At 37.4% G+C, this 19,533-nt stretch overlaps 1 pseudogene; it reads right to left on the bottom strand.

Moving 5' to 3' along the window:
* Window positions 1-16,151: 16,151 nt before the first annotated feature.
* Window positions 16,152-18,319, bottom strand: LOC149848024 (pentatricopeptide repeat-containing protein At3g62890 pseudogene; annotated as a pseudogene).
* Between the last annotated feature and the right edge of the window lie 1,214 nt (window positions 18,320-19,533).

The raw sequence follows: 19,533 nt of genomic DNA on the forward strand, positions 1-19,533 counted from the left end.
TGAAGTGTGGCCAGTGATGAGAATTTTTCCCTTGGCCGTGCACACACAAACTTACTAGGGGCAGGCAATTGGGGTGGCTCAACTCATCCAGGGCCCGTTTGGACTCAGCTAGACCCAGCCATTTGGGGGTGACCTAGCCTAAAGGGCAACCAGAATCATTTATGAACGGGTGGGTTTGGGTTTGGGTCTAGTTATTTTAAGGATGGGCTGTCCCACTATGTTAGCCCCATTAAGTACAATAATTGGTTTGGATCGTGCCAAAACGGAGTCCAAAATTATTTTTAAATAGTAAAATAATTTAGATTCATTATGCTTTTTTTTTTTAAAGGAACAGCAGAGTAGCCCATGGGCCCATCCGGTTGGCCTAGGCTTGAACCGATCATAAACAGGTCGGGTTTTTGCCGAAAACGGATTTGGTGTTAGTGTCTTCATCCGAACACCTAAACAGCCAACCCTGTGGAAAAGTGTCCTCGTGGACCCCATGTTTTGTCAGCTGTGGGGCCCGTTACTCTTTGATGGGTCGCGTCCATCACCTGGTCGTGCTTCATTTTGGTCGACCTGATTCAAAGTTGCCCCAAACCCAGCCCATACTGGTTATTAATATAGGAGATCAACTTGGTCAAGTTCAGATCATTAAAAAAGGAGGGAAAAACAATCTGAAAGCAAAATTGACTTTTCACCAAGCTATTGGGCTTGAAGAATCAGCTTATTTGACTTTGTGATAGCAAATGTAAATGTGTGCCTTGTTTTTCCATTATCCCTTTCATATTTGGAATCTAAGACACATCTAAATTGGTCCTGAGATTTTTCCTAAAGAAAATTTCTCAAAAATACACCCTCGGGTAACTGCTTGTAGCTTTTTCCTAGTATGTTCAGTTCTCATATATACCAGTAATGCGTTCTTTAGGCCCCCTTTTCGTTAGGTCTCAATAGGGCCATACAAAAATTGTAGTTTTATTATTTTTTCTCACATCTAACACCGTAGATGTGATCTATAGGTTTTTTTTAGTGGGAATCAGCTTTTGGATCTTTGGAATCTGACATGTATGCAGATTTTTCTGACGATCCAAAATCAATGGTTATGAAGGTACCAGTTTTTTTCGGCTCAGGAAAACATGATCTAAGAGTCGATTCTCACTAAATCAAGCATGCTAAACACATCTAACGGTTCAGATCTATCATAAAACACTTAAAACCTATGGGAAAGAATGGGACAGAATGGGGCAGAATGAGAAATAGGGCCTCTCGAGCCTGGGTTTGTGGACGTTAATTCTCAGAGAAAATTGCCAAACAACCTCAAAAAAAATCAAACTAGAATTTTATATATATATATATATAACAAGGTCTCAACGTCACTAACAGAAACATTCATCACATGTCATACCATCTATATTTATTAATAGAAAGGTCCAAATACATGCTTAAAATAAAAAATGCATAAATCAAACGAAATACTCCACGGTACTTCAGGTCACTGGTAGCTAATATAACTCTAAGTCTACATGTCAAGTCTTCCTATTTGACGTGTTTCCCCATCCTACAATTGTAACCAAGCGAATGTGAGTCTAAAACTTAGTAAGATTTTATTTATAAATATAATACACGACCGTTACAACTGTAGTGAGCTTTTATCTCTTATTCTTAGTTTAGTTCTCTAATTAAGCACATATATTGTTTATACATTTTGTCCCCTCTTATAATTTTCTTTAACTTCTTAGAATATTTTTTATCTCTAGAGAAGCCATGTCTTAATATCACACTTTACACTAATCGACTATTTTGGAAATAGCCTACTGAGACGTAGCAACCCATGTAGACAACTCCAAAGTCTACGGTGTTAGTCAGACATATGAATCACTTACAACATAATTCAAACTGACCCAAATTAAGGACTTCTCATCATTGCAGCTTTGCTCACCACTTGTAAACCGCAGAACCCAAAATGTGTGTTGGTAGCTAACCGAAGAGTCCGAGAGATTATGCATGCCTTCAAGGTGTCTGAAAGGCTATACCTGTCCCCAAGGTTTATAGTTTATGTTATGTCCTACATATATCTAATAGGCAATGTTTTTAACCCCTGAAGATTACCCAAGAATTCCTCAAAAATTTCAAGCACAACTGAGGTACTCACACATCAAACAAAGCCTTAGACTATGTTCTTCCTAGTAGAGTTCTTTAACATTATTTGTGTTGTTACCCTAGGTGCATTATTCATTTTCTTTCATTTTTTAACGTTAGTTCATTATCCAGCATCAAATGTATATTCACTAACTGATGTTCAGCATATAATCACAAATACACTCCTTAGTTCTAAGAATAACAATCCATCATAGAGGCACAATATCAATTTATCATGTTACTACACTTACAATACCCCTTCCAAGGTATAAGTGTGGTATTCTCAGAATAAATTATATTATGAGAACCTTGAAACTCTACTTTCCATTCTTAAAGCTTAGCATTCTATTTTCCACAACATATTACATGTGTTAAAACATTATTCATATTTTCACAACAAGCACAATTCATGATACAAGTCATATCATCTGTTAACATTTACATAACATAATCAAGTACTAAAAATAAATAAGTTATATGTACCACAATACCATAATCCTCATACATCTTATTGAAAACATCAACCATATAGATTTTTAAGCATGCAATTCAGTCGACTTATTCATATACATAAAATAATCGGCATACATATAAAACACATAAAATTACATAATAAGATGCATTTACGAACAATATTGTATCTTATTTATCTAGGAAGATTTGCAAATATTCACTTACCTCAGATCGCCCAAATCTCAAACTAAAGATCGACCACAGTTTTTCTATAATTTTAGATCTAAAATGAGCAAAAATCCCAATAATTACTAAAATATTATTAAAGTTTTTGCTTGTATAAAATTATGAAAATACCCCTAAGCCTCATTGCTAAACTCTGATCTCAAAATCCTATAGTTTTCATTTTGTTATATGTCAATGGATCTTTTTCGAAGAGAGCAATTCAAGAGTTTAAATATCACCCAAAATTGATATCAAAATGAAAAGTTATGCTCGATTTACTAAATGGGCATAACAAGGACAAAATAGTCTTTTCATATCTCAAATGGGTCAGGATCCAGATAACAAGATTCTTGAGAGATCCAAACGACCCTCCTAATTTGATTCTCAAGTTCTACATTAGAATTGACCCATATTTGAATCCTATATTTCCAACCCAAAACAAGTATATATGCATTTTGTTTTAATTGTTTGACCAACTTGATCAAGTTAACCTAATGGTAAGGAGTAGTTTTCTTCATATAAAACAAATTCTGGATTTGGTCTAATAAAGCCCCAGATCTAGATCTAGACCCGCCTCTTTGAAACAGGAAACCAAGACAACTACTATCTTGGTTTCTACCCATTATATATATATATATATATATATATATATATATATATATATATATATATATATATATATATATAGAGAGAGAGAGAGAGAGAGAGAGAGAGAGAGCACATTGCTCTCACTAGCAAACCAAAATGACTGTTACAAGTCCAATTCCAACAGATATTGCGTACACATCCTTCCTACCTCTGGTCCATGGAACGGCTCTTGTAATTAGTTCAACCTTCCAATATATTTTGGGTCTATATCTTGTGATTAATTTTATTTGTATTGGTTGGATCTTTTGTAGCTTCTTATTACCATTGCATCATGAGTTTATATTTGCATTTTAAGTTTGTTTGTGGGTTGGGTCCAAATAGTAGTTAAGAGGATCCACGCTATTGTACCATGTACTACCAAGGCTATCGATAGGTGAAGGCTCTTGTAATTCTCCAACTTTTGACTAATAAACTTCACTTTGGAGAGTTTTCCTCGAGTTCTCTTTTAAAGGCACCCTACTAACTTAAGTACTTTGAGCTCAGAGTCTTTAGTAACACCTTGGGATCTTGTGAATAAACTTCATCAACACCATCTACGTGCCTATTCCAAACCACCTTACCCTTCCATCTAAGCAGCAGACCCCTAATCCTTCCCTCCATTCATCTTTCCCTTCAAATCATTTTAATTTCCCTCCATTAATTACAATGTCCTAACCACTAGAACCCTATCATCCATAACAGTTCACACTCAATACGTGTTTCTCCAAGGGACACATCCTAATTCAGCCCTAGGTCTGTCAATGGGTCGGGTTGAGGGCAGGTCAGGGTCGACCCAGACCTGCCCATATAATTAATTATCGAATTCGGGCGGGTCACCAAATTGGAATCCTAAACCCGAACACGCATAATTTCAAAAAAAAAATACATATAAAAATACTCGGATCAGGTTGGGTACCTGAGAAAAATGCAATTCATGAGCCAAACCGACCCGCATATTGCTCAGGTCGGGTTCGGGTCAGCATTTTGTATGCCCATACCTGGGAATTCAGGTTCGGGTGGGTACAAACTCGACCTGTTGACAGCCCTATCCAGACCCTCTTCAAGTTTTATAAAATGAAGATCAAATAGAATTTCTTAGGGTTTTTACCAAATTGATCGTTTCCCTGTAACTGATTTTACAAAATAGTCCTTATCTTATGCCATTTTACAAATAGTCCTTGACTTCTCATTAACTCTTGCAAATCAGTCCTTGAGGCGAACAGCTTGTAGCTTTCTTTATAGTAACTGTTAAAGGGCAGACAAATTAACGGTTCTGTCCTTACAGGAGGACCAATTTGCAAAATGTGAATAAAGTAAAGACTAATTTGCTTAGTTAATACACTAACAACTATTTGTTGAAGGGCATTTTGGTGACCAGCTAACCATGGTTAGTATGGTTAGTGTTAGACTATAGTCAAATTAATCGGCAGAGAGACCAGTTTATAAAAACTGTGAGAAAGGTGAGAACTGATTTGCAAAATAGCATAAAGCAGAGACTAGTTTGTAAATTAGCTATAACATGGGACCAATTTGCAAAAATCTAATTTTATATGCTCTGAGAAATCAAGATGGAAGACAAAGAAGCTGTGAAAAATTATCTTTTGATGATTCGTTGCATAATTATTGGCCATCGATCGACTTCCTCTAGTCCACCTTTCTGTTTCCTGCATGCAACACAAGGCACTGCGCTAATACCACCATCCCTATTCAGCTGAGTTATAGGTGTGTTAAAAAGATCTGCCGTCGTCTCTCTCTCTCTCTCTCTCTCTCTCTCTCTCTCTCTCTCTCTCTCTCTCTCTCTCTCTCTCTCTCTCTCTCTCTCTTTTATATATATATATATATATGTGAGAGAGAGTCACTAGAATATGAGAACTAATGTATGAACTGCGATTTTCATAGATTTTTTGTTTTTTTCTCTTAAATCTATCCGTGCTGATATGATCTACATGCTTAGTTTTATAAAAACCTACTCTTGAAATATCTGATTTTGATGCATAAACGAGATTTTTTTTAGGCTTTAAAATCAATGGTTCATAATCTTCATAAATATTCAAGCATTCAAAACTTGCATTTTTTCACCAAAATGCATGATCCAATGGTTGATTCCTATCCAATTTACCATGCCAAACACATCCACATAGTTGGAATTGCAAAAAAGATGTTGAAAATGCCCACATTTATGTGTGTGTGAAAATTTGTAGCTGCCTACCATCAGCCTACTACAATTGAACAGGCATTTTTTTATTGTTTTTGGCAAATCTGACCCTCCAGCTGTATTTTTTAGGAAACAATATTTGTATCATGTTTTTTATAAAAATATGATTTTTTAAGCCTTGAATATTTATAAAAATTTTATACCATCAATTTGTAAATCTTATAAAAACCTAAATGTGTCTTGGAATTGGCCGATCTAAAAGTCTATTCCTATAAAATCAATTATGTAGATCACATATCTATGGTCAGATTTAAGAAAATTCCATAGGTTGGCAGTAGACCAAAAATGTGGTAGTCTGTTACTCTCTCTTTCTCTCTAGATATATATAGTAGGGTGTATCATCAGGCACGCTTCGGTCCATCGCGAGGATGTGTTGTGTAAGGCCATGTATATATAGAGTAATGTGCTCGTTATGACTTGTTTTCTCGTTCTGCCCAGTTAGGTCCCTTCAAAAAGAGTAGTTTTTGGTATTTTTCTCACATCTAACACCGTAGATGTGATCTATATGTCTTGTTTAGTCGCAACCGCCTTTTGAATCATCGGAATCTGACCTGTATACAAGTTTTTTCGGTGATCAAAATCAATAGCTACGAAGGCATCAATTTTTTTGCTCATAAAAATACATTTTTTTCATAAAAAAAAACATGATTCAAGAGTCGATTCTCACTAAATCAAGCATGCTAAATACATCTAACGGTTCAGATCTATCATAAAACACTTCAAACTATAGGGCCTAACAAGGCAAAACCAGAAAAGAGGGCTTAATATATTCAGTTCTCATATATATATATATATATTCTGCTTAACATGATCATATATCTTCTCCTTAGAGATTATTAGCTTATTCAACAGACAACGTGCAAACATGGCCTGTGAAGCCAGCATTAGGAACAAGATACATTCATGCCCTATGTCATATCTACCTTGGGATATCAGTGTTGAGAGTTATTTTGCTTAAAACCGACTCTGTAGATGGATTTATCAAAAAAAAAATGAAAAAAAAAAGCCTTTTAAATCGTAAAATTTTAATGTTAGCTATTGATTTTTGAACCACTATATAATCCTGGACAATGATTGGATTCCAACTATTTAAATACTGTTCTTTATTAAACGAACCAATGTTGTCAGTATGAGAATCGGACCTGTATCGTTTGGCCAAACGATTCAGGTGAATCGGCAATCATTCTGAATGGGCCAAAAAATAATTTAAAAAATGTTACGTGTCAATTAGAATGTAACACATGTTAAAGTTATTAAAATAATATTAAAATTTATTTTTAAGCTATTTTTTACATTTATTAAAAAATAACCAATTCAGGTCAGTGTCGTATCAATTTTCTGGCGATACGATATGTATCCACCGATTCAGGCCGATACTGACAACACTGCAAACCATGTAGAACAAGATTAAGAAGTCAGGTTTGATCAAGACTGCTTAGCATGGGCGAAAATAGTAGACAGGAGAAAGAATGAAGATGAAAAGGCCAACAAAGAAAGATCGATCATCAAATTAGTACACTTAACCTATTAAATAGGCTGACAATAGAGCAAGTTAAATGGATGGAAATTTGTTTTTTTATTAACGATGCAAAATTTTACATGTGTTTTTGACAATATCTGGAACTTATATAAGTGTATTTTTTATATTATTACTAAACCTTTAGCTGTGTTATAAAAACTTTTCCTTTCCTAAATTAATATTGGTACTGCTAATTCTTTTGCATTTTTAAAATTTTTGTTAAAAGAATCTATCAATTCAAGGAAATCAATGAGAAATGTTGTGAATATACAATGACTTGCAAACCGTTCCCTCCCAATCCGAATTATGCCCATGGGCCTAACGGGTAGGCTGTGGGCTTTGTATTGGATCCAGGCCTTACCTGAACTAGGCCTAAGCCCGACCCGGTTGGTCAATGTGTCGGGCTTGACCAGGCCCGCCCGATCAAGCCTGTCCACTAAACAGAAGGGGCCAGCCCCATTGTCCAACCCTAGTACTAAGCTTCTCTATTCCCTCAACCCCAACCCCATAATGTATTAGATTATTGAGAAAAAGAAAGACAAAGAAATACATTGTGGCTCTGATTTGTATAATCAAAGGGGCAGTGACAAAATTAACAAAGAGTCGAGGTGACTTTTGAAAAAAAAATTGAGGGCAATTTCTAAATTCGCAACAGCAAGAATATTGCAAGAAGATCTTCGAAGTAGACTTGTGAGTCAATGACGTACAAGACTTGAAGTTTTAATTATACTAGTCATATAACATAGTAATAAATGTGTAATATTTTGGAAATGCCACGATTTTATTCTGATATTTTCAGAACCCATAGTTATATAACATAGTAACAAATGTTGGTAACATTTTCAGAACCCAATATAATCTCAAAAAACTCATGATATTTTCAAAATATCACCTATTTGAAATATGATGATTTTATCATTATATTTATGTTTTATATTTTTAATGTTTTATCACTTAATTTTTATACTTTTTTGTTATATATTTTTAATATTTAAGTATATTGATACTTTCCTAAGAAAAATATTTTCAAACGAAACTCTTTGTATATGTTCGCTTGTAAATAATTAGAATTTGGCGAGGATTATAGTGGATCGATAAATTTTTTCTCCTTGTAACTTGTGTTAAATTTGTTTCACCTGCTTTGTATATGTATTTTTTATGTGTACTTTATTTTTTATACGCAGGATATATAAATTATATAACGAAAAAAATTCTTGATATTTATATTTCAAATAAATTTTTTAAATTTTTTTTTATATAATGGATTAGCGACGGATAATATCCGTTGCTAATTAGTATCGGTCTCCAATTTAGCGACGGATTAGGGACAGATATTTATCCATCACAAAACTGAATCGGCCAATATTTTGCGACGGATTGTAATTCATCGCTACAATAGCGACGGATGTGTATCTGTCACTAAATCAAATCTCTGCGGATTAGCGATGAATCATGGGGTTTGCTAATCCATCGTAAATTAGCGATGGAAGTAGTGACAGATATGTTTCATCACTAATTAACAACTAAAAAATTGTGATGAAAGTTATCCATCGCTAGTTCATCGCTAAACTGTTCAGCGGTAGATTAGCGATGAATTATGTCCATCGCTAATCCACAGATTTCTTATAGTGTCTCTTTTCGAGAAAATCCCAAAACTAAGATTTGTCAATATGTTATACAACTACATGTACAATGTGCTGAAAGCCATAAATCTTGCAAACATCTTCAAAAGAAATAAAACAAAATCAAAACAAATCCCAAATGTGGATGTACCAGTTCTATAAAGAGGGCTCACATGTTTGGAATAAGAAACATGCCCACATATAAACAGAGATGTAACGTGGTTCGGTCAATGTAACCTACAAATAAACTCTCTCTCCCTTAATTCATACACAAATGAGTGTAACTTCTTTTATTTATAAACTCTAGTGTATAAGTTATATTTAGATAAGAAGGCTATTGTTTTTTAATTTCTTTAGAATCCTTACACATATGAAAGTCATAATTGAGGTGAGCTCTTACTTTTGTAGGAGTCGTACTTAGCAAAGGCTTCTTCTCGTAAACCTCTTGAGAAGTTTCTTGAAAGGATTCTTGTGTAGAGGCAGGGACTTTTAGATGCCCCATCTTAAAGAGGACTCTTAGGTGTCCTCGTTAAGATCTGTATCGGATATTAAATTTGGATCTGGACCTAATCTTGGATTCAATGTCTTAATAAGTTCTAGCTTCCAAATAAAGATCTTTAGTCTGGTTTTACCTATGTAAAATATTATGCTTTTGAGTTATAAAATTGACATTGGCGATGGGCACTTCCATCAGCATATACCAATTTTTATTCACATAAATTTATATTTTTTTGGCATGATGAACGTATAGTGCATCTAAATCTTACTGATTTGAACCCTCTAAACTCAATGCAATTAGTTGAGCATACTCCCAGTCGTTCGTGGGATGACATTTAGAAACTTTCAACTTTGACATAGTTCAAAATCCAGAACTCTTGCTCATGATTTCATAACAGCATCCTTGATATGCATGCAGTGACTTTAAATTTTGCAAAAATCCAGCAATATTTTAGGAAAATTCATGATATTGGAGCGAAGCTCCGCCTAATAAATGTTAGAAAAATTATTAAAATGTATACTCAAAAAACAGTAATTTGCTTAGAGGCACACATACAAAGCACTATCTTTAAAGCAATAATTATTCCTCTAGGATCGATTTTCTGGTGCAATAGGATTGACTACAACATTGCTTCCAAGATACAACCAAGTCATGCCTTCTGACATTAAACACAATCTCAACTTGCATTCTAAAAGCCAACTATAACACAATTACCTTTGAATAGCTTTAGAGAAAGATGAGAGGTGAGACCTAAGAGAATAAAATTATTAGAATTTCTCTCCAGCATCCTAGTATATACAAGCTTAATTACATCGATTAAAAATAAATGTCTTAACGATCATATTTCAATATTTAGATAATGGCTAACTCAATTAAGTGTTCAATCGTCAGACAAAAGCTAGTGTCCAACGGTCAGATAACGGCAAACTCAATTTAGTGTCCAACAGTCAAGTAGCGGTCAACTCAAACATAGTCAAGAGTTCATAATTTTAAAACGCAATTTCAACAATAAATTCCACTGGATCGACTCTGTTCCCCGCAAAGCAGAGACTACGGCTTCCCACATGACCACCACATAATATCACACTGTGGACCCTGCAGCAACAGGTTTTTTCATGAAATTTCCTCGGAATGTTGGTTCTCAAAGTGTTGACAATCCGTCGTAATTGGGCACCAAATTGGCAAAGTGGTTCAGCTCATTGTTTATCGGCTTTCACCAATCGCAGATTAACCAAAAACTCGGTTCTTGTGAGATCCATTTGCACTGTGTGTCGTGTTTAAATGATGGTATATGCTTGGAAATTGATCCATCGGTAGCTCTGTGTTTAGAGCAAGTAGAGCTGCACACGAGTGCAAGCTGGACCCAGCCTTGTTACAAACTACAAAATAGTTCAACAATCATGATACACAGATAACGAAGATCGGATCCAGAACTGACCCATTTGCATCCAGGCAGCTAGGTGATCTTACAAGTGCAAGCACTTGGTTGAGAATACATTCTAGACTGGACCTTATGACTGTTCCAAATGGGATGGGACTTGAGTAACTCGTTTCATTTTTTTTTTTTTAATGGAGTAATTCATATGTTAGATACACATATACACTAACAAAAGCATGCATGTTCCCTTGTAAGTTCTCTGTCAGGTGAAAAAGGTGGAATTTAGTAGCCCCATCCTCAAGGACTTTTGATAACCCAAGAAACACACCCTGGTCCAGATTTTTCGTTGGGAGAAAGCAAGAAGGAAAACAAGAGGATTTTGATCTCTCGCTCTCTCTCAAACACACAGAGAACAGCAACTTCTTATGGACTTTGGGAGTATTACCTGTAGCATTCTAATTCACAGAAGTCAAAATTTACATCAGATATTCGATATGATTACAACTAGTGTACATCAATTAGTTGTGAATTGGAGCTTTTTTTTCCGCAGGTGAATAGTCCATGGCTGTGAAGTCATCCAGCTCTGAGTGTGAAGCTAAATTAGTTGCCTTCCAACCCTTCTTTTCGTTCCAATATCCATCAACCTTGCCTTCATCCAAGGGTACCCGTATCCCTACAATAAGACAAAAGTTTTTACTGCTAAATGCATCATTAATTGGAACCAACTGCTAAACTTGACAGTTTCAACTGTAAATTTCAATACTGAATAATCACTAAACCCTTGCTCACCTTGGATTGGTGTTGCACTGATTAGCAGAAGTGCGAGTAAGAAAACTGCCAACTTGAATTGCAATTTGGCCATTGCCCAGAACAGTAGGAGTAACAAACAACAAAATAACAAGAATATGAGGGAAGAAGAAGAAGTTGGTGATGTTATAATCATTTTTCTCTGTCTCCCACCTATTTATACATTTCACAAAGGAGCCGAAAGCAACCGTACCACCGAACAATCACATAAAAACATGGGTCTCAATGATCCTCGGTTCCAAGGGTGAAAAAAATTAAAATTGGAGTTAAACATTTGATTTTCATTTGATTATCAGTTTGTTTATATAGCATGCAAAGACAGAGTGAATTTTAATACTTGGTCAAGAAGAATCATAGACCAACTCATGTAGATACCTTCATCTTATATACGTCGTAAGAATTTTCGTAAATTTGAGTTGCAAGTGGTCGGACGGTTTGCGACATTTATGTGGTAATTACTGGTTTCCTTCCCTACTTAAATGAGACACAGTCATGGATTCATGTGCTCCTTTCTCGTTTAGAGAGACAGGCTGGTACTTCAGCAGAATGGGTGTCACGCACGCCTGCTCTCAAATGTTCAGTGGAAGCAAACTGAAGGCCTTCCACAATAAACATCATGGCACCATAATTCATGAATCATAAAAAACTTACGTCGCCTGTGGCGGCGGGCATGGGGAGAAGGTTCTGACCCCTGCGTCTCAGGTTCGACTCCCACCGGGTGTGAGGGTGCCTTTAACTAGTGGCTTCTGAAAGGGCTTGGGTGTAGGTGACCCCACCCACGGTTTAATCGTAGGGGTTGGGCACATTAAGTGACCCAGTTCTCAGCGAGGGTTCCTCGTCTTCAAAAAAAGACCCATCAACTATGGGATTGAGTGATAATTGATAATTGTCTTATGGTCCAAGTTATTCACAACACAATACCCTTGTCTTACTTCTCAGCTTCTCCTGGTAAGGTGGTGCACCCAAATATTGCCCCCAGGTGACAAGCAATTAGTGAGTTTCAGTGGGTTGGATCCAAGTGGATCTAGACCTGACTGGTTGCACAGTCAACGGTTTGGCTGTAACCTTTATTTGACCCTTTTCTTGGATCTAGTGAGGCAATCTCTGGACCAGACCTAGAACTGTCTTAGCTAGGTCTGATCTGATTTGGACCCCAGTCTGGGTAAAATCCAGACAAGGCATGTTCAACCCAGGGCCCAGACACAGGTCCAACAAGGTTCTGCATGTAAAACAAGAGAAATTATTTTATGTCATGGTATTGTACAACAGTTCTGGGCCCATCAGCTTGCCAAGTTAAATTCCTTGACCCTGTAGGATGAAGCCTGTTTAGATTCCTACAAACTTCGGCAATGCTTTTACAAGTGTCTAAATCTGCTTAGACACCAACATATATACTACGGCTTTAATCTACATTCGCTTGTAAAGCATTTCACAAAATGCAAAATCAAAATGTAATAAAAGGAATCCAACAGTAGTGTACCCGAATGGCATGAATGTGACCACCCTATTCGTGCATATTCCCTTCACTAAAGCTTTTAATGTATTTTCTACTAGGATATGTTATATGGTAAAATGTTGGAATCCACATATGAAAACGATACTATGATTTTTTTAGTGCTGCAGCAGGTGATTGAAGGATCCTATTTTACACATTAAATAGCTCGAGTGAGGAAAAAAAAAGAAAATCATAATCTTCTAACAAATTTAATTGCTTTTTCTCCTAGTTGGGATTTGAAGATTTGATGAATGGACAAATTTTGGTATATGGAATATTTTCACAAAATCTCCTTCATGTTTCGATAATTTCTGCTGTACTACGTACCATTGATTTTATATAAATGGCAACATGTATATGCGTTGACATTTTATTAGCATGTTTGCAATGCCATGTGATTCTTGAATTTTCTCAAGATCGTTACTTTTTCAAGGTTACTGCAATAAGCGAAAAGCAGAAGTTGTGATTATGATTGCCAACTGTAATTGCTTTTGCCTTGAATCTTGTGAAAGTTGGTCACAAGATTGACCTTATGATCCAACTGCTTCTACTTTCTTAGCTGCCCTACTCGTTTGTCACAAGGTCAATCTTGTGATTCAAGGCAAAAAAATTCACAGCTGAAAATCACAACCACAACTTGTACTTTCCTCATGTTTCAGGGACCTTGAGAAAGTGTCGTGGTTGTAATTTACAATCACAACATCTTGAAAAAATCCAAGAATACGAGCATTGCAAACATGCTCTCTTTAAATTCTATTGTTGGAATTTTTATGTAAATGCTAAAGTGCCTTTAACCCAATAGAGTGCAAATCAGATCAGGGGTATGCTGCTGGTTTATACCATCAAGGGTTCCTTGTATGCCGTTCATCCATGTCGATGAAAGCATCATCAAACAACCATGGTTTTTTCTTCTCTTTCAACAAATGTTGTCAAAAACGGTTTTGGAACCAAACCATTTTTCAAAAGGATTCAGAGAATCGGTTGATTGAGGCTCAAATCAAATCAGGCTGAACCGGTTGATTTAATTGTTAAAATTTAAGAAATCATTAAAATACAAAAAATAAAATAAAAAGAGTTAATTCAATATCAATTCAGCTGAAATCGAGCTGATTTTACTGAATCAGAGTTGAATTGGTGGAATTTTAGTAGGGAGAATTCGGTCTTGAAGTGACAAATACTCAATTCGATTATGATAACATTGTTTTTAACCATTCCTTGTGTCATATTATCATTCATCACCAGCATGAACAGCTCTAAGAATTTTTGTGGGGCCTATCTGAGACATGAGCAATCAGACTATGGGGGTTTGAAGCCGTTCATTACCATGGATAAATAGCACCCAATGGGTCCCTAATGGTACTGGGGCATAGGTGGCCTCACCTGATCTCAAAGTGTATGGCTGGCAGATATTTCCCAGCACTCAACCTAGTAAGAGATTGAGTAGTGATCTACTTACTTTGTAAATTGTGTTACAAAACAAAGCAATGTAGCTGTCACGGGCTTAGAAGCGAAGGCCCCCGCAACGTAGCTTTGGGTCATGGCGGTCTGGAACAGTAGCTCTCCACACAAAATTGTAACTTTCTTTTCCAGCTGTTTTTTTCCAATCAGGCTATCATTTCCAAAGATGAGATTGTTTATCACTTATAGAGTTATGTTTGCATTTTCTTAGATTTTTTTAAACCGTTTGTATTGATGTCTTGATTATATCAGGAGAAGTGGAAGAAAAGGAGAGTAACAAGCAAAGCACCTGAAGCGCAGAGAAGGATCTAAACTTCATGTGCAATTTATGACAAAGCAATAAATTTTGGAAATTTATTCCGAAATCAATACAAGTCACTGATTAAAGGTGGAAATGGATCAGAAATATGCTTATTTATAGTCAAACTGTATATTTTTTGGAGATTCGAATTCGATATGTTAGTTTTAGACCCCCGTAAATAAAAAAGTATGAAATGTGTTTTTGCATGTAAAATTCACCAACAATCAAATTTTACCTAGATCCAAGCACAGAGGCAACATAAAATGTTGGATTAAATTTGAGTTCGAATCCGAGCAAAGATTGATCACAGGAGTCTGAACCTGATTTGAATGCACATCTGCGTTCTACTTTTAGATACATATAAAAATAACATGTTGGACTGAGATTGGAGGTCCGAACAAAGCCCAATCCATTTTCCACACTATCACAAATTCATGGTTATGATGCTACACAAGGATGCTTCAATTTGCTCGTGTCATGGCCCTATGTATACTATTCATAACTGACAAAAACATAGATGGCATTCACTTTTGGCACCACTCAGTTTTTTGCGGAGACCAAAAAAAATATGACAAACATGGCCAGTTCACAACTCAAAATATGACAAATCTGACCAATTTATTTTTTCTTGATGGTTTTACTCTTTTGTTGCCTAAAAAGTTAGGCAATTTGGTTCAACCATATTCATATGTAAAATTAAGCAACCCTCCAAAGGAAATCTTCAAGGAGATTATTATGGTAAAGTCTTATTTTTATTGGCGAGCTGGGGTTAGGCAGACCCCTACAAGAAAACATGAGCAGTTGTCACATTACATAGAATTGAGATCAGGGAGCCATTCAAGTGGTTTATCCTTCCAGATCCGATCACAGTCAGCATGATCTAGTTGTTGTCTTTGTTCACTCTGCTGCATTGAAGTCGGTTGAAGGTGAGTATCTCCCATTCACATTTGGAAGCTTTAGAGATTTCGAGCACGCACAGCTTATGCTGATTGAAGAATACCCTCCAAACTTTACACGCTTTCATCCTTTTGCAAATCCATCATGGTAGCCTTTTTCTTTCTTTTTCTTAATAATAAACTAGCAAATAACCCATTAGAACCAAAAAAGAAATAAAAAGCCGCTGTTAACCCCGTGGGTTTTGAACCCCGGAGCCCCTCAATTACGATATCCAGCTATCTTATTCGGGACCATGGCTTGACTTTCAGTGCTCATTTATAGAATTGCAAATAAGGAAAGTTGGCAGTGTGCTGGACATGCCTATGAAAATGCTAAGTGATGCTTTGCTCCATGTAAGCAAGAATAAAGCGTGCTCAATTTTTAGATTAAAAAAAACTCAGGAAGTCTAAAGGCAAAAGATTCGATTCAGCACAACCTAAGTGGAGGGCCATGGCCTGACTTCAGCATTCACTATAAAAGTTTGTGAACTCTTTGATCTCAGGGTAAATGCAAAAATGCCAAAACCTTAAACATTCTGGACACTTCAGTGATGTTCAACCCATGGTAGGTGATGAAGTCTTGCTGGTGAACTCCAAATGCCACAATGGTAGCCCCACGGCTGTCGCTATAGAAGAAATATGTAGCATGTTATCAACATCAGAAGGTTTTCTTGATGCAATGAGGTTACAACTCTCTTGGCAGGTTGCTTTCATATGCCTGATGATCCAGCTCATGTGGATCTCGTGTAAATACCTAATGTTCAAAGTCTACTTTTACCAGTAGTCCTTGCAAGAACAAGTACCTTCTCTAAACAAATGGAAGCGACTACGGTCCCGCACGATGATATCACGATTGACAATTTTAGAGATCAACTTTATAGCTACATGGCAATCACTGCATATGCGAAGATTCTTAACAATCCGAATAGGAGTGCCCTCACTAGTGCTAATGAGCCCGAAAGCAATTGCCAACTTCTCACTATGTGTAGAAAGAACATCTTCTTTCTCTTCTTCGTCTATGTTGTGTGACACTAGATCTGTGTCGGGAGTATAACCAGCAAGCTTCAGCTTAACACTTAACTCAGCCACCATGGAGTAGATCTTTTCAGACTGAGGATGGGATCTGTCCCCCATGAAGAACTCATAGACAGTGTTGTCTACCTCGATCCAACTGCATCCGGGCATTTTCACCACCCCTTTCTCCCTCATCATCAGCCTGCACCGAGCAGAATCGTCGATTCTACCAACAGAAGCATAAACATTTGCAAGGTAGACGTAACTACCGGAGTGTTCTGAGTCCAACTTTAGTATTTTCTGTACAACCCACTGCCCCCGCTCAATATCCTTGTGAATGCGACAGCCACCCAAAACTGCACCCCAAATTATAACATTGGGTTCCATTGGCATAGAATTGATCAAATCTATAGCCTCATTCAGACGCCCTGCCCTACTTAGAAGGTCAACTACACAACCATAATGCTCTATCTTGGGCACAATCTGGTACTCTGTATTCATAAGATGGAAGAACCACAAACCTTCATCAACCAATCCAGCATGAGTGCATGCCGACAGTATGCCCATGAAAGTGACATCATTTGGTTTGATCCCGCATCCACTCATTTCCCAAAAACACTTGAATGCTTCATCAGCATGGCCATGCATTGCCAATCCAGCAATTATAATACTCCATGAGATCACATCCCTCTCGATCATCTTATCAAACACTCGGCACGAAATGTCAATACATCCACACTTTGCATACATGTCTGCAAGTGCATTGCCAAGAAACAGTTTCAGTTCCATCCCAGCTTTATTGATGTACCTATCGATCCACTTTCCCAAGTCTAGAGCTCCTAAATGAGCGCATGCTGATAAAACACTTACAAGTGTAATATCATTCGGCTTCACTCTTTCCACCTGCATCTGGCGGAACAGAGCAACGGCATCTGCAAACTTCTCATTTTGGGTGTACCCCGCAATCATCGTGTTCCAAGCAACCACATTCCTCTCCGGCATAGCATCGAAGAACCCCCGTGCAGTCTCTGTCTCACCTACCGTCGCGTATCCAGCAATCATGGCTGACCAAGATATCATATTCCTCTCTGGCATCTGATCAAACGTTAGTCTCGCCATACCAACATCCCCACACAGAGAAAACCCAGCAACCATGGTATTCCAAGATACAACATCCCTCACGGTCATTTCGTCAAACAATTGGCGTGCGGTCTTGGGATCTCCGCACTTGAAGTACATATCAACCAAAGAGTTCCGGACAAAGAGATTGGATTTGAACCCCTTCTTAAGAACGAAACCATGGATCTCTTTGCCCTCAACGAGAGCGACAAGTCCGGCGCACGCCTTGAGAACGGAAGTGAATGTGTATTCGTCGGATTCGGCCGCACCCATCTCATTAAAATACCGGATGACATCTCTGCAACAATCATTCTGGGCGTAGGATTTGAGGATGGTGTTCCAGGAGAAGAGATTCGGGGCGGGGAGGGCAGCGAAGACGATGGCGGCATGCCGGAGTTTGGAGAAAGAGGCGTAGAGGCCGATGAGCTTGACGGCGATGAAGTTGGTGGCGGTGGGGTTGGAGAGGGTGTGGTTGGTGAGGAGGTGGGCATGGACTTGCTGGAGTTGTGCTAAGGAGGTGCAGCGGAGGAGCATGGAGATGATCCATTGCTTTTGGCTGTTGATGGCATGGTGGGGTGGTGGGTGTGCCAGGTTCAATTTTTTAAATTTCTGGAGGGATTTGGTTTCTTGGTACTTTGGCACAATGATATATTAACCATGACCCATGGATGAAGACTGAAGAGGGTGTGTGCTGATGTAAACGGGTCGGGTCTAGGTAATCGAATCTATCATAATCAGAAGTTGGATGAGCATCAGCTGAAACTGAATCTTGATCCAATTATCTTAAAAACTGACATTTACATGTATTCGGACTTGGATCTTAGTCCAATTGTCTTTGGCCTACATCAGGATGCCAAGAATGGAAATGTAAAATCCGGCATTTACAGCCCAACTTCAACTCTTGAGCTCAGCTTGTCTTTTGCCTACAGCAGGATGCCAGAAAGAATTGTGGCCCCGGAACATATGAGGGGAGTTGAATGGAAATCAGCCGAGCTTTTTGATTCATTGTAGGGGTGTCAACTGATTGGATATATCCGATATCCGACCTGATTCTAAATCTGATTAGTCGAATTCGGTCAAGAAAACTGAATCGGAATCGGAATCGGAATCGGAATCTAGTGAGAATCCAGGGCTGCAAATGAGTCACCTCTGAGTCGGGTTTTTTTTATGACGAAGGAAAACCCATACCGAAAACCACATCACCTAATGGAACTGCCTCCCTGCACCAGGTTCAGACCGCCCAGCCTTACCTGCCCGAACCATGATAAAGCAACAGCAGCCCCATGTGCCAGCGGGATTTGATCTCAAGCCTTCACCTTGACTGCAGAATACTTTATGATGATCAAGTTTTACAAAACCTCATGTAGTCGGAGACACACACACATACACTTGTATAATTGATTAGTGTGCACATACAGGATAAATGAGTAGCTCTTAAACGGTCTCAAACACCTTTAAAAAACATAGTTGCATGTGTTTTTATCTTAATTCAAATTTGTATGTGTTCTATATTAGCTCAGTAGGAAACATGTACTTGATTAAGTGTTTTTCATGTTTCTAGATCAACCGCAAACATCTACTTGCACTGCACCAAAAACTCGATGAAATAAAAAATGAAGGTTTCTCATTAAATCAATTTAATTCAAAACATGGATTTTACTGAATACATCTACACATTTGGATTAAACAAAAAAACACATGCAACTAACACATTTAGTGGCGTCTGAAATGATCTATAATTTAAACTG

Source organism: Nuphar pumila, chromosome 1 (genome assembly GCF_984573655.1).
Source record: "Nuphar pumila chromosome 1, dmNupPumi1.hap1.1, whole genome shotgun sequence".
In the NCBI taxonomy this organism is placed as follows: domain Eukaryota; kingdom Viridiplantae; phylum Streptophyta; class Magnoliopsida; order Nymphaeales; family Nymphaeaceae; genus Nuphar; species Nuphar pumila.